Below are 17,494 nucleotides of genomic sequence, written 5' to 3'. Positions count from 1 at the left end.
CCTAAACCTACCCATCTCCACCCCTAAACCTACCAATCTCCACCCCCTGGATGTGGATCCAACTCCGCCCCCTGGATCTTTTGTTCTGCAGTGAGGGGCTACTGAAATTCTGCCGTAAATTAACAGCAATTTTTAACAGTGTGGTCTGATATCTAAAGTCAGTTACGCAATTTTTACGCGCGTTCACTTTGCTTATTACCCACAGGGCAGCAGCAGCACACAAACATGCCAAATATTAAAAATTAAAGGATTACAGTGTAAAAGAATATTATTGTGTAGTCTACATAAGTATAAAAATGTCATAATGGATAATCATTGCCTGTATAAGAATTAGCCTACCTATTTGCTCGCGCACACTGTAAAACTTTTCGTTGTAAATTTGCCAGCCACTTGCTGTATTTTTACAGGACCACTACTGTATACAACATTTACAGTTCTGTACTGTATTTACCAATTACAGTATTATACTGTTATATAGCTTTTTTTTTTCTTTTGCTTTTTTTACAGTATTAGACTTATTTACAGGGAATACTGTAATTCCTACTTTTCTTTCAGTACTCTTAGATTTAAAAAATGTAAAATATTATACTTATTCATAACAGTAGTCACAACAAAAAAGAGAAAACATTCTCTGAGTTTTAAAGCATTTATTTATAAAACATGTAAAATGCAATTAACAATTAGCAAGTAATTCAAAATACAGTAATCTTATTTACTTTTAAAGAATGGAAAGGTTTTTCAGAAATATATTTTTAAAAGTCTTTAAGTTTTTCAGAAGAGAGGAAATCTGCGGGTTTACAGTACTGTTCTTTTTGTACATGTGTCCAGTCTATTAAGTCACTTTTCCTTTCTTGGTTTTTTCTCTTCATATATATATATATATATATATAGACAGCACAGAGAATTGCAACACTTGTGATGTGATTACATGACTACATGATAATGTTAAATATGCAATATATCATTCATCTCTATAATCAACTGTATAAAATGTTTGTGAAAAAATACTTAAGTACTTTACAAATACTGTCAAGACAAGATAGTGACAATTCACTCTATCATATATATCAATGGCAAATATGCTAATATCTAACCTCAATCGCAAGGGTGCATGCCACCTCTTCCTGATACTGGAAGTTGAAATCATACAATAATACAAACAGCACTGCAAGGCCAGAGACAAAGTTGGGCTGCTCAACATCTACCGCTGGTTGCTTAGAGACTGACCTGAAAATAAAAAAAAATGAAAGAAAATACTTCAAATAAACTATTGTGGGTTCCATTGTGGTTCTGTTTAGTTGTCTATACATAGTTCAATAACTATTAAACTAACTCTGAAATTTGTGTAGGGAAATCCCATTTACAGGGTTCACCATTTCATTTCTTTTAGCCAAAGCAGTATTTTCTGGGTAGTGTTCATCTCTAGGGTGCAGTACTGTTTTCTTGAAATTGATCTTAAATGAATTTGATCATTGATAATATTTGCAGACTGCATTGAGCTGAGAGACAGAGATGAACATCCTAGGGATAGCTTATCAAAAATGAAAATCATAATTTACTCACCTGGCGTTGTTCTAATGCAGTATGCCATTCTTTCTTTTTCGGACCACAAAAGGAGAAATTTACAAAAATATACCACACGCACTCGTCCATACCACAGCGGTGAATAGCGACCAGCAACAAGCTTTGAAAAAAATATGCAAAAGTATCAAAGAATGATCCCTTGCAACACGTGTCATATATTCCAAGCTTTCTGGTGGTATATGATAGGATTTGGTGAAAACAAACCGAAAATTAACGTATTATTAAATGAAAATCCTGACCTTGGCTGTTGGTCTTTTGTGCATGACTGTGTGCTCATAACATTCTATTAGCGCCACAGTTCACTTCGATTCACCCATAAAAAGCACACAAAATAAATTAAGATTAATAAAAATGCAACATGTAATATATCTCCTAGAAATCCCCCCAAAAATACCCATGTACTTTCTTCACGGAGTATATCCAGACTGGAACTTTGGTTGTCAGATGACAGTAAGACTGACTTCTTGAGTGATAACTTCTTGAGATGAACACAACAGATATAATCACATCAGAAAAGTAAGTACTTGTATTGTATTTAATTTCTCTTTCTAATTAATCTTTATTGCTCACAACTTGCATGCTTTTGTTCAGTCGTGGCCAAAAGTATTGGCAGTCACATAGATTTTGTGTTTTGCAAAATTTGCTGCTTGCTAGTTAAGCTGTTGTGGTGTTCATTGTTTCTAGATTATGTCACTGCCAATACTTATAGAAACAATGTGAATGAACACCACAACAGCTTAAGCAGCAAATTTTGCAAAACACAACATTTGTCACTGCCAATACTTTTGTCCACAACTATAGATGGGAACTGCATAATAACAGGATCTCACAAATGCACAATCGAGCACAAAAGACCAATGTCAGTGTCAGGATTTTCATTAAACAATATATTAAAATTACAGTTTGTTTTTTACCAAACCATATCGTATTCCCCCAGAACACTTGGAATATATGACATGTGTTGCATGGGAACATTCTGTGATACTATTGTATCTTTTGTAAATCTTGATGCTGGTCACTATACTGCCATTATATGGACAAGCGTGAGCAGGCTTTTTTATTTTTTTATTCTCCTTTAGTTGTCTGAAAAACAAAGTTGGTCATACGGCATTAGAACAACACCAGGGTGCATAATATAGCAAAATTCAATTTGAAATGTAATATGCAAAATGGCAATGCAATATGTAAAATGGCAATGCAATATGTAAAATGGCGATGTATTACTGTATTTAAATTTACATTTTCCCATACATACAGTGGGGCAAAAAAGTATTTAGTCAGCCACCAATTGTGCAAGTTCTCCCACTTAAAAAGATGAGAGAGGCCTGTAATTTTCATCATAGGCATACCTCAACTATGAGAGACAAAATGAGAGAAAAAAAATCCTGGAAATCACATTGTAGGATTTTTAAAGAATTTATTTGCAAATTATGGTGGAAAACAAGTATTTGGTCAATAACAAAATTTCATCTCAATACTTTGTTATATACCCTTTGTTGGCAATGACAGAGGTCAAACGTTTTCTGTAAGTCTTCACAAGGTTTTCACACACTGTTGCTGGTATTTTGGCCCATTCCTCCATGCAGATCTCCTCTAGAGCAGTAATGTTTTGTGGCTGTCGCTGGGCAGCACAGACTTTCAACTCCCTCCAAAAATTTTCGATGGGGTTGAGATCTGGAGACTGGCTAGGCCACTCCAGGACCTTGAAATGCTTCTTACGAAGCCACTCCTTCGTTGGCCGGGCGGTGTGTTTGGGATCATTGTCATGCTGAAAGACCCAGCCGCGTTTCATCTTCAATGCCCTTGCTGATGGGAGGTTTTCACTCAAAATCTCACGATACATGGCCCCATTCATTCTTTCGTTTACACGGATCTGTCGTCCTGGTCCCTTTTCAGAAAAACAGCCCCAAAGCATGATGTTTCCACCCCCATGCTTCACAGTAGGTATGGTGTTCTTTGGATGCAACTCAGCATTCTTTCTCCTCCAAACACGACAAGTTGAGTTTTTACCAAAAAGTTCTATTTTGGTTTCATCTGACCATATGACATTCTCCCAATCCTCTTCTGGATCATCCAAATGCTCTCTAGCAAACTTCAGACGGACCCGGACATGTACTGGCTTAAGCAGGGGGACACGTCTGGCACTGCAGGATTTGAGGCCTTTGTTACTTTGGTCCCAGCTCTCTGCAGGTCATTCACTAGGTCCCCCGTGTGGTTCTGGGATTTTGCTCACAGTTCTTGTGATCATTTTGACCCCACGGGGTGAGATCTTGCGTGGAGCCCCAGATCGAGGGAGATTATCAGTGATCTTGTATGTCTTCCATTTTCTAATATTTGCTCCCACAGTTGATTTCTTCACACCAAGCTGCTTACCTATTGCAGATTCAGTCTTCCCAGCCTGGTGCGGGTCTACAATTTTGTTTCTGGTGTCCTTTGACAGCTCTTTGGTCTTGGCCATGGTGGAGTTTGGAGTTGGACTGTTTGAGGTTGTGGACAGGTGTCTTTTATACTGATAACAAGTTCAAACAGATGCCATTAATACAGGTAACGAGTGGAGGACAGAGGAGCCTCTTAAAAAAGAAGTTACAGGTCTGTGAGAGCCAGAAATCTTGCTTGTTTGTAGGTGACCAAATACGTATTTTACCGAGGAATTTACCAATTAATTATTTAAAAATTCTACAATGTGATTTTCTGGATTTTTTTTTTCTCATTTTGTCTCTCATAGTTGAGGTATACCTATGATGAAAATTACAGGCCTCCCTCATCTTTTTAAGTGGGAGAACTTGCACAATTGTTGGCTGACTAAATACTTTTTTGCCCCACTGTATGTGCAATATTTAGTGCAAAATGAAAATGAAAATTCAATTATATAATTTACATTTGCCATTTCCTACACTAGTTTTAATATACAAATTAAAAACATATTGTAACGCTTTATAAGTTGCAAAATTAAAATGAAAATGTATTACCCAAATTGATTAGATATGTTTAACATGTCCAAGCAAAAACTGTAGCAAAATTATCATTTAAATGCTGTTTTTCCTAAATGCATTTAGACTTAGGGGTATGACACTTGGGATTGCATTTTCATCATAATACCACATGATAATTGTAGCAAAATGCAGTGAGAATTTGAGAATGCATTCTGAGCCAAAGGTGCAGCAAAAGGGTAGCAAAATGGTGATTAAATGTCTTTTATTTTTCTTAAATGCATTGACACTTACATATAAGACATTTCAATTGCATTTTCATTTAATACCCCATGATGAATATAAAGTCAATGTGGATTTGAAAATGCCACATGTCCCTGACCTGTCAATCTTTAGGCTATATCAACGCACTCGGCAACAGGATGCACAATAGGTCAGTAGTCATCGTTAACCAAACGCTTTTTATGGGGTATTAAATGAAAATGCTATTGAAACATCTTATATGTAAGTTTCAATGCATTTAAGAAAAATAAAAGACATTCAAATCACCATTTTGCTACCCTTTTGCTGCACTTTTGGCCCAGAATGCATTCTGAAATTCTCACTGCATTTTTCTACAGTTATCACACGGTATTATGATGAAAATGCAATCCCAAGTGTCCTACCCGTAAGTCTAAATGCATTTAGGAAAAACAGCATTTAAATGATAATTTTGCTACAGTTTCTGCTTGGACATGTTAAACATATCTAATCAATTTGGGTAATGCATTTTCATTTTAAGTTTGCAACTTATAAAGTGTTACAATATATTTTTAATTTGCATATTAAAACTATTGTAGAAAATGGCAAATGTAAATTATATAATTGAATTTTCATTTTGCAATAAATTTTGCACATATGTATGGTAAAATAAATTAAAATACAGAAATACATTGCCATTTTACATGCATTGCCATTTTGCATATTACAAATTGAATTTGAAATTGTTTTAAATTGAATTTTGCTACCCATATGCTTCCATAGCATAAATGATGACTTAATGTTCATTTTAAGGTGTACTAAACCTTTACTGTTTACATACCAATAATTATAAGTTGTGTTCTCTGGCAAATGTAGAGACTGATGGACATCAGATGGAGTGGTGACCTGAAACAATTTTTAAAAAGACAGCACAACCATCACTAACAGAACCAAGACATAAAACATGTTGCAAATAAATGTGATTTGTTGAGTAATCTCTGCTTACATCTGCTTGAAGGGTAAGACCATCTAATTTCTGCAAGTGTAACATTTAACATTTAACAGGTAACATTTATTTTTCTTCTTCTTCTTCTTTTAAATAAAAAAATAACAACAGTAGCAATACTGCTTGTCTCAGAGAATTTGTGTTATTTTGTTTAATTCTTTCATATCACTCGTTTACTCAATTTACTCTCTCTCTCTCTTTCTATATATATATGTATATATATATATATATATATATATATATATTGTTTGTTCAGTTTTTGTCATGTCAGTATAGTGCAAAGTGAAAATTTAGAGGAATGAGGAAAAAATGATAAGAGAAGATTAATGGTAGGTAGATATGGACCGAGTAAAAGAAACAGTGAGAAAGTAAAGCATGCAGTAAGCATATGCATTATTGAGGCTGTGAGAAGGATGCATGTCAGTGAATGTGTTACTGTGTTAGAGAGTTGAAGAGATGCAAACGTCCATCTGAGAAGGGGATAAAGACAGTCAGGAGAGACATATGGGCCAGTGTGTGAAGAGCAGTTCCTTAATTCTGTCTCTTAGAGAACATGCTCTCTCTCTCTGATTGACTGACAAATCTCCACTGTTGACAGCAGAACACCAGTGTGTGTGTGTGTGTGTGTGTGCGCGCACCAGAGAATACATATAAAGGGCACAAAGGAGCAAACTGATGAATAAATGTACAATTGCCCAAGGCACCTTGCCTCAGGGAGAAAGTGAGAAAGAGAGGGAGAAAGTGAGAGTGAGAGAAGCGTAGATGGAAAGAAGTGAGGAGAATGAATTCTGACAGCTCCTGAAGAGGAAGACACAGAGCTAAAACAAGGATTACAGAATTCTGAGCAAAGATAAACACAAATGCAAGCACACACACTGTGAGCAAACAAATAACACAATGATGTCCTGAGGTAAGACAAGGGGGCGGTGTAAGTTATGCCTATTGTGAAAGACCACTTTTTTTTTTGGAAAGAACACGCACGTAGTTGTAGAAAGAGGAAAGGAAGAAAATGAGAGAGATGGAGAATAAATAATAGGGTTCCAAAGCATTTTTAAAATAACAATTGAGATATTGCAACTTAAAAACAGCGGTGAACAAAGAGAGACACTGAACACCCGAAAGACAAAAAGCCATGAAAACAGTTTAAGACATAAAAAATGTGGCAGGTTCTTTCTATCATAATATTTGGCATGAAATATTAAACAATTTTTAAAGACTGAAATCAAATTAATTAATTTTAATCTTTAAAATTAATCTTTTATCACAGTATGAGTGATTAAGTGAAGACACAGTTATATAATTTCACTGCCAATTTTACTGTGCGTTTCTGAAATAAATAAAAAAATTTAAATAATTATTTAAAAAATAATGATTTTATCAATGTAACATTTTATTATTCATGTTTATTATTATTATTATTATTATTAAAGTGTTATTATTATTAGTGTTTTAATTGGCAATCACAGTTTTCTTTTCCTGTTTCCTTTTTTCTTTTATCATCCTACAGGAAGTGTCTTTTTTGTTGGGCAACAACAGCATGCAAGCAAGTATAAGCTATTGATTATTTATTTATTTATTTAGTGAATTAAAGGCAGATCTATTATTATAATTTGCAAAATATCAAATAAAAAATATACGGACAAACTCTAAATCGGCAGCCACATGTGAACTTCCATTGCTCTTTATTTCCATCTAGTTAGGTTCCAGGGTGTTACTTTTTATGATCACCTCGCCATCAAGTAACAGAACATATTTCTATGATTGGTTTATCTTTTGTAGAAAAATTGAGAAACATAGAGCACAGCTTTTTAAATGAGCTCAAAAAGCACCACATGACTAGAATAAACCTAGTAATGCACCTTACAATACCATTTTTCAAAGTCACTTATGCTTTCTCTAACTCATCACTTTATGCTGATGACATTGATTTTTTACTGCTTGAACATTGACAAATTAATTCCTGGGTTAATACAATGCAGTGCTATTAATTATTCATTTAATTGCAATGCACTAATGCGTAGCAGCAAGCTGTCCCTATTTCTATGGAATTCCCATCGCTGTGGATATGGTACAGTCATTACGGCACTGTTATTAATTTACCAGAAAGAACACGGCAGTAGCACAGAGAGCCAGACAGCAGCAGGGCATGTAATATTCACTTAGAAGGTTGTTTTTAATTGTATGACGGTGATATTTTCCAAGATGGAGATGTGACGTTAGTAAAATGAGCAATCATTGAGCTGCAGCAGACCTAATTTACATTTATGCTCCCAGCAGACACTTACTTACCAAAAAAACTTAGACTAGGAAAATGACTAGGAAACCGTTGGCCTCTAATATATATATATATATATATATATATATACAGTGGTGTGAAAAAGTGTTGGCCCCCTTCCTTATTTTTCATTTTTTTGCATATTTGTCACACTTAAAAGATTCAGATCATCAAACAAATTTTAATATTACACAAACATAATGCAAGTAAATACAAAATGCAGTTTTTAAATGATGGTTTCATTTATTAAGGGAAAAAAGCTGTCCAAACCTACCTGGCCTTACGTGAAAAATTAATTGCCCCCTCCTATTAAATCATGAAAGAACTGTGATTAACCACATTATTTTAGAAAGCTGAGTTAAATTTCATTAGCCAAACCCAGGCCTGATTACTGCCAGACCTGTTGAATCAAGAAATCACTTAAATAGAACCTGTCTGAAAGTGAAGCATGTTTAAAGAGCAACACATCATTCCGTGATCTTAAGAAATTCATAAACAGATGAGAAACAAAATAGTTTACGTTTATCAGTCTGGAAAGGGTTATAAAGCCATTTTGAAGGCTTTGGGACTCCAGCAAACCATGGTCAGAGCCATTATCCACAAATGGAGAAAACTTGGAATAGTGGTGAACCTTCCCAGGAGTGGCCGGCCTACCAAAATCACTCCAAGAGCACAAAGACGACTCATCCAGGAGGTCATAAAAGAACCCAGAACAACATCTAAAGAACTGCAGGCCTCACTTGCCTCAATTAAGGTCAGTGTTCATGATTCAACAATAAGAAAGAGACCGGGCAAAAACAGCATCCATGGGAGAGTTCCAAGGCAAAAGAACATTGCTGACCAAAAAGAACACAAAGGCTCGTCTCACATTTGCCCAAAAAAATATCTTGATTATCCCCAAGACTTTTGGGCAAATATTCTGTGGACTGATGCGACAAAAGTTGAACTTTTTGGAAGGTGTGTGTCCCGTTACATCTGGCGTAAAACCAACACAGCATTTCATAAAAAGAACATCATACCAACAGTCAAACATGGTGTTGGTAGTGTGATGGTCTGAGACTGCTTTGCAGCTTCAGAACCTGAATGACTCGCCATAATTGATGGAACCATGAATTCTGCACTCTATCAGAAAATCCTGAAGGAGAATGTCCGGCCATCAGTTTGTGACCTCAAGCTCAAGTGCACTTGGGTTATGCAGCAGGATAATGATTCCAAACACAGCAGCAAGTCCACCTCTGAATGTCTCAAGAAAAACAAAATTAAGGTTTTGGAGTGGCCAAATCAAAGTCTGGACTTAAATCCAATTGAAATGTTGTGGCATGACCTTAAACAGTCCATTCATGCTCGAAAACCCTCCAATGTGGCTGAATTAAAACAATTCTGCAAAGATGAGTGGGCCAAAATTCCTCCACAGCGATGTGAAAGACTCATTGCCAGTTATCGCAAATGCTTGATTGCAGTTGTTGCTGCAAAGGGTGGCACAACCAGTTATTAGGTTTAGGGGGCAAGCACTTTTTCACACAGGGCCATGTGGATTTGGATTTAGTTTTCCCTTCATAATAAAAAACTTCATTTAAAAACTGCATGTTGTGTTTACTTGTTATCTTTGATTAATATTTAAATTTGTTTGGTGATCTGAAACATTAAAGTGTGACAAACATGCAAAAAAATAAAAAATCAGGAAGGGGCCAACACTTTTTCACACCACTGTATATATATATATATATATATATAGATAGATAGATAGACAGATATAGATATATACATACATACTGTATAATGTCTATTTTTAGTTGATAAATTACAGTTTTACAGTTAAGCTTATTCAGAAGTGGTTCAGTTGCTGTTTCAAGCTGCCATTATATTGCCATTATTCAGATTATTTGTGACATATAGCCTGAATGTCACTCTCAGAATATCTCTTGCTGTTTTAACAAAAAAGTCAAATATCGTGTTCCAAAATGTTATTGTTCTAAAATGTCAGCCTTTTCAGAATTGGATATAATCAAAAAATGATTTGCAGTTCAATGAGGAAGTTGGTTGCAAACTCACTAACGGTTATGACTGATTCACTTACTTTTGATTGTGCCAATTGAGAGAGCCCACATTTATTTGTTTAGCACATTTCCCACACATTGTTTCTGTTTTACTTTAAATAAATTAATTTAGACTTGGGGTATAAATGGTGTTTATAATGAATGCCACTATAATTAGTTGTTTTTTTTTTGTTGTTGTTGTTGTTGTTTTTTCTTAAAGGGGTCATGACATGGATTTGTATTATTATTATTATAATTATTATATGTTCCTTGAGGTTTACTTGCACAAAAGTAGTTTTAGTTTAGTTTTTTGCACTAAATAAATAAATAAATATGTGGAAAAATGATTATTTTCAACCCTCATTCTGACCCTCTATGTAAAATGACCTGTTTTAAAGGGCGGGTCCTTTAAGGCTTGTCAGGAATAGGCCACTGTTATGATTGGCTAACATCATTGCATTGGAAACGGTATCAATGCCGGTATCAAACGGTGGGCAGCAATATGGCTGCCCACTGCTCTGGGTGTGTGTGTTCACTACTGTGTGTGTGCACTTAAATGCAGAGCACAAATTCTGAGTATGGGTCACTATACTTGGCCACACATCACTTCACTATGGTGAGAAGATGACCATATGTCTTAAAATATTACCAAATCCTTCTAAAGGAACTACTAATTATTTGGATCAGTATTCTAAAATGAAAAGCATGACAACTCCCTAATATCGGCTGACGTCATTGTTGACTCAAGTTTTACCGCATCCTTCTGAAGAAATTAATAATTATTTGGATCAGTATTCTAAAGTGAAGATAATGGTAACCCACTAGTAATGATTTAAGTGTTGCCAAATCTAGCAAAATGAATTACTAACAAGAACCTTACAAAAACCTCAAAAGTTTACAATGATTTCAGAATATTAGTCAGTCCCTCCAGGATTTCACGATTTTTTTGTGTGATTTTTGCGATCAAAATTACTGATTTTGTGGTGGTAATTTCCATAAATTTGTGACAAATTTGCGATTTTTTTTTTCTTTTAAATTATGATATCACATTTACCAGATTAACTCAAGTGAAGTCACCTTTATTTATATAGTGCTTTTAACAATACAGATTGTGTCAAAGCAGCTTTACAGTATCAAATAGGAAAATAGTGTGTCGGTAGTGCAGAAGGACAATAGTAAACACTCAATTTTCAGTTAAAGGTATTTCATTACTGAATTCAGTGATGTCATCATCCAGCTCAGTACAGTTCTAATAGTATTTGTGCAATCATGTAGACGATATCGCTGGAAATTAAGTGTCCCCATAGGGCTGCACGATTAATCGCATGCGATTTTGAACCAGCTGGAGTTTATTAAACGTGCAGATTATGTATTGTGTTAGATGCACAATATTCAAGATGGTTCTCACTGCAGAACAAAGATCCAGGGGTGTGGTTGGATCTAGATCCAACTCCTCCCACCTTACATTTACCTAAACCTACCTGTCTCCACCCCCTGATCCCTAAACCTACCCATCTCCACCCCCTGGATGTGGATCCAACCCCTGGATCTTTGTTCTGCAGTGAGGGGCTACTGCAATATTCACAAATAACAAACAAAACAATTCTGAAACATTTTAACTTTTAAAACAACCTTAGGACCCTTTTTCCACCTTACCTATGTAAACATTAACAAATAAGTATTGTAGCTGTACATACTGCTTGTAAATCCAATTCATACATTTGGTATGGTCTCTTAATAAATTCTGATATATTGATATATAAAAAATAGAAAGGGACAAAATTAAATAATTAAACAACACTGCGTCGTCAGCGTTGGTATTGTATCAGACTTTACTGATCAGTGTGCACTTAATGCACTTAACATTATATGAAATTCAAGTTCAAATGGAGTTAACAAAGTTTTTGACCAGCGAATGACGGAGATGGAGTGTCATTAGACATTATTAACTGTTATCTGAGGCAGTAAGTGCATCGCAACATATGCTTTCATCAACTTTTACATGTTATATGACGTTGATTGTAGCTATATGGGCGCTTAGTTTTTCTTGTTGTTTAATACACTTGGTCAAAATCTCAAATTAAGCGCTTATGCACAGGATATTTAAAACCTACATTGTATATTGGCTAGACTGCAAACCTACTTCTTCTCCGCTCTTCAAGCACACAAAAACATAGCCATTACAGACGTAGTGTTTGAGTAAAGAAAACGCTGTACTATTCAAACATCAGTTATTTATTTACCCTTTCATTGCGAAAAAGCCGAGATGTGTCTCCTCCAGGCTGTGCGCGGCGCGTAAATCTGAATGGAGGCGGGTGAAGTTACGAGGTTTCACTGAGAGCTTGATGATCCAATGGCGTTACGAAGTTTTACACGTGAACTACATCTGAATCCACGTAACGTAAAATAATTAAGTTAGATGATTATAATTTTATGTTATGTGAGGTCTTTTATTTATTTTTTGCGATTATTTTGTGGTTAAATGACGAATTATGCAGGATCACAAAAAAATGCGACATTTTGCTTATTTTGCATTGTATTCAGCGATCGCGGAATCGCGAAAAACTGGAGGGACTGATTAGTAAAAGTTTACAGTGATTTTCCAAATAATTTGTAATTCCTTTAGAAGGATGTAGTAATACATGAATAATTACAATCCAATACTTTACAAAACCCTCAAAAGCTGATTTCAGTCATTTCTAGAGAATCATTATGTTATTCACTTTAGAATGCTTATCCAAATAATTAGTAATTCCTTCTGAAGAATTTAGTTATAGGCTACTTGAGTCATTACTAGTGGGTTACTATGACCTTCACTTTAGAATTAATTATACACTCTTAAAAAAAAAAAGGTGCCAGGAAGAACCAAAAAGGGGGTTTGCGGCGATGCCATAGAGGAACCATTTTTGGTTCCCTGAAGAACCATTTTGTGACAGGTTCTTTAAAGAACCGGTGTTTTTCTTGGTGCCATAAAGCACCTTTTCTGGGACTACAAAGAACCCTTTTTAAAGGTTCTTCAAAAAACCACTGATGAATAGGTTTTTTATGGCCCCATTTCTTCCAGATCAATATCCTTAAATTTATCATACTATACATTTTCTTTAATAGGATTGTTCATAAAAATTAAAAGAAAAGAAAAAAAAGAAAAGAAAACCCAGAAGTAACAAGACTTGACAAGATGTATGATTAAAATATTTATTGCATTTACAGTATACATCAATGCAATATACATCATACCTCAATACTGTGTATATGTGTTTAATAGGGATGTGCACAAGTACTAGAGTACTCAGACTTGACAGCAATCATTGATCATTTTTAAAAGTTCATCGTTTTCATGCTCAATCATCGCTGTCAAGTCTGAGTACTCGATGATCACCTGACTTTATATATTTCTCTTTTTCTGACTGGTTATGGCAGCAGTTTGGGTGGTACCTGAGCTCTGACTAGTTAGTGTTAGGACAGCATGCCATCCAGACAAAATCAAAACCACCAGTACTTGAAATGAAAAACTGACAAAAATGCCCATCCCTAGTGTGTTATACAGTGAATACAGTAGGTTAATGTCAGTACCCCCATCATCCACTAGTATGCCCTTTTTCATCCCGTGGAAACTGCCACTGGTGGTTCAAAGAGTTCCCGCTTCCACAGTCCTTTTGATGAATGATTGAGGCTGGGTACATAGGATCCTGTAACAAAAAAAAAAAAAAAAACACTTTCATTAGTTTCTTAATTTTCATAGGTTTAGCACAGGTATAATGATGCAAAATGACAAACAAAGATAATGGAAAGGTATTTTTAAGCTGAACAGCAGTAAGAATATAAACAAAATCAAAGCAAGTCGAAGAATTTTGGAAGTTCATCCATCCATCTATTCACTCTCTAAACCACTTATCCTCTCTAGGGTCATGGGGGCTGAAGCCTATCCTACCATCTTTGGCCACAAATGCATCCAATTAATGGTATTTAAGCAATATAAGCACTAAGTAGCAATGTTTTGGAAACATTACAATGTTTTTTAAACAAACAAACAAATAAAAATATCTTCTGCTCACTAAGTCTGCATGTCTGAGGTATTGTAAATTGTAATATTTTTTTTACAATATTTCTGTTTTTACTGTATTTTTAATCAAATAAATGCAGTGAGCAGAAGACTTACATAAAAAAACATGTTCAAAAAAACATTTTAAAAAATCATACTAATTTCTTTTATAACTTTTGAACAGTAGTGTATGTTTGAGGATTTACTTACTAGTCATATGGTTCATAGCGCCTTAGAGATGTTGTCAGACACGAGGTCTGCTCCAACTCTGCTGCACGGCCATCACCATAGGAGAATCTAGAAACATAACATGCCATTTATCACAGAGCCATCAATATTTAGTATACAGGCAGGTTTATTTAAAGGAAGCAAGCTAGAGCAGAAGTGAAATGCAGAAAATAAAATAAAATAGTTTATATATATATATATATATATATATATATATATATATATATATAAACACACACACACACTAGGGATGTAACGATTAACTGTGAGCCGGTTGAAAATAGATTCATATATGTGACAATTCAAATCGGTTGAGATGCTAAACAAATCGCGATTCAATTAGGGGTAGGAGTTTATATGCATGTATGTCTGAGGGGAACTTACTATCTTTAGAAAAGTTTAGATGGCATTTTTTCTTTTCATCTTGCCAATGTATAATGCATATTAAAGTTCGTAAGTGCAGCGCTACTTTGTTTACAGCGGAAACCAAGGAAACGCTTAAAGCACCACCTGCTGGCAGAGAGTCAATCATTCAGCTCGTCTTCTGTTTCATTTCATGCAGATATTTTTTATGTATACAGTAGTTTCACAAAACTGAAGTCAGACCATTCTGTTTTTGCTTCAAATTTCGAAATTATACAATCTTATTTAGATTAAAAACTGCTCATGTTGCATGTATGCAGCATCTTTGTTTGGATCATGATAAAAATGCAGTGGTTGCCTCTAATTTTAAATGGAAAGAGCACAGACAAAGCCTTATTTTGTTTATATGAAGAGATTTATTTTATTTATTTTATTTGGAGATTATTTTAAAATTTCAATTTAGTTTTATTATTTACATTTACATTATATTTACATTGTGTTATTTAGCAGAGGCTTTTATCCAAAGTGACTTACAAATGAGGAGAATAGAAGCAATCAAAACCAACAAAAGAGCAATAATATGCAAGTGCTATATTAGTATATTATTATATTAGTGTTATATTTCAATTTCACAAAGAAACGTGCTGCATTTTGTCCAAGCAATAATAAAAGGATACATTTAATTTATAATTTGTCTTAAATCTCATTTTGTAAAAAAATAAATAAAAGTAAAACGTGAATCGAATAGAACCGTGAACTTAAAATCGTGAATCGAATCGTGAGTTGCGTGAATCGTTACATCCCTAATACACACACACACACACACACACAGAAAGTTTCTTAAAATAACAGAATTAACATTAATGTTTTTAGGTTTGCATCACTCAGGTTTGGATGTCAAAACTTTCCAAAAAAAATTTTAATATAACAGATGCATGGTAATATAAGAAAATATGTTGTGAGAAAATGCATATAAATGTATTTAAAGAGCTTTCTCAGCTCACCTGTGTTTCCTGCATTTCTGTCAGCAGCTCCCTTCAGAAACTTTGCAATTTTGGAGCTTCTCTTCTGTTGTAGAGAGATTATATTATCACTCCTGAAACCACAGAACAATTTTTATCAATATTTGTTTACCATGAAAGATAAAAACACGTTTGAACTAACATTAGATTCAGTTAATTCGCGCTCCTTGTAAGTGACGTCAAAACCGTCACTGAAAGCAGTGAAAACAGCAGCGAGAGACAGAGGGTGCGTCCGAAATCGCATACTCCCCTACTATATAGTATGCGATAGTATGCGAGGCAAGTAGTATGTCCGAGTTCATAGTATTCGAAAAATAGTAGGCGAGAAGTACCCGGATGACCTACTACTTCCTTCCGAATTCTGTAGTAGGCATACGATGGACACTTTACTATCCCTTGAGGCCGCGGGAGAGGCGGCGTCATATTCGAAAAATGGCGGAAAGCCGCGACGCGGCTGTCTTTAAGTGTAAAGTACCTCAGGGAAAAACATTGTTGATGTTCATTGTGGTTAACTTGTACTTGTTTAACATCATCCAAGTAAACCACTGACTTGTTGAGGGTTAAACAAACAGATGAAACGATTGTGTGAATTGGGTGTAATAAGATCTCTAATCATTACTGATCAGATGGAGTTACGTTAACCTCAATGTAGTACATCAGCTTGTTACGCTGCTTTCTTTAAATAGACGGTTCGTTAAGAGGTAAGAATTTAAATCATTAACGATGTTCGCGCAGTGAAGTGGGCTCTTTAAATTTTCGCGCTGTTGTGAAGACGCATGACACGTGACAACATCAACATGGCGGATGTAGTACGTCCGAATTCCATTCAACTACCTTCATTCATACTATATAGAACGTACTTTTTTAACGGTCGAGTAGTATGTTCGAATTCAAATGTAGTACCTACACAAGTAGTATGCGATTTCGGACGCAGCCAGAGATTTATGGTTTGTCAGTTGGTGTTGTCCCCCGTTTCCATGGCAACTCCCTCCGCTGCAGCGTTTAAATGAGACTCCAGTATTCAGCGCGCACGCCCATTAAAACAAGTCACGCAGCATTTGCATAAATAAACCTCTAGAATTAGAACACTACACAACTTAAAATCACATTAAATCTTTATTAAATCGTGAATTTTAAACTCATTGTGTAGTTCTACGACCAATTCATAGGTGCAAAATGGAAAGTGGGACAAAGTGGCACTTTTATATTTTAAGATTGTGTATCACTTAGCCTTTTTATTTCATTTTAAAACATGATTGCAGTATTTTTTATACTAAACTTAAATAACTAGCCTAATAATTTTTTGGAGTCATGCAAAACAGCATTAAAATAGATAATAGATATAAAATGATCTACTGATCTTTTTAAATTAATAAACACCACAAAACTATTTATATAACTCAAAATTAATACTTTTTATTACACTATAATTGAATGCAACTAATAGAAAATGAGTCTGAAGTGAGTTCTGGACCAGACAGGACAATTTAGCTCACTTGATCTCACTTTCCAGAAACAAAAATATTTACAACATGATGAGTGTGAAGAACCATTAAATTGACTAAAGAACCTTTCTGTGCTACAAAGAACCTTTTGTGCAATGGAAAGGTTCTTTGGATATTAAAGATACTTCATGGAACCATACACCCTGCCAAAGAAACTTTTTTTAATAGTGTTCATTATGCATTATTCTTATTAATTATGAAAGCATATACAGTAGCTCTTAGTAGTTCTTAGGGAGGTATGAAAAAATAGTAGTTACTAGTTA

General features: G+C 34.9%; 2 long non-coding RNA genes across 2 annotated transcripts; both read right to left on the bottom strand.

Annotated features, from left to right (window-relative positions):
* Positions 1-840: 840 nt before the first annotated feature.
* LOC131541585 (uncharacterized) lies at positions 841-12,430 on the bottom strand. Its single transcript, XR_009271537.1, has 3 exons — positions 12,315-12,430; positions 5,596-5,660; positions 841-1,227 (listed from the first exon to the last, which is right to left on the bottom strand). It is a non-coding gene; the product is annotated as an uncharacterized LOC131541585 (long non-coding RNA).
* A 919-nt stretch (positions 12,431-13,349) lies between these two features.
* On the bottom strand, positions 13,350-16,718 carry LOC131541280 (uncharacterized). Its single transcript, XR_009271454.1, has 4 exons — positions 16,634-16,718; positions 15,709-15,800; positions 14,324-14,410; positions 13,350-13,760 (listed from the first exon to the last, which is right to left on the bottom strand). It is a non-coding gene; the product is annotated as an uncharacterized LOC131541280 (long non-coding RNA).
* Positions 16,719-17,494: the final 776 nt, after the last annotated feature.

This window comes from Onychostoma macrolepis, chromosome 05 (genome assembly GCF_012432095.1).
Source record: "Onychostoma macrolepis isolate SWU-2019 chromosome 05, ASM1243209v1, whole genome shotgun sequence".
In the NCBI taxonomy this organism is placed as follows: Eukaryota; Metazoa; Chordata; class Actinopteri; order Cypriniformes; family Cyprinidae; genus Onychostoma; species Onychostoma macrolepis.
This window is presented reverse-complemented; position numbering and strand designations above follow the sequence as displayed.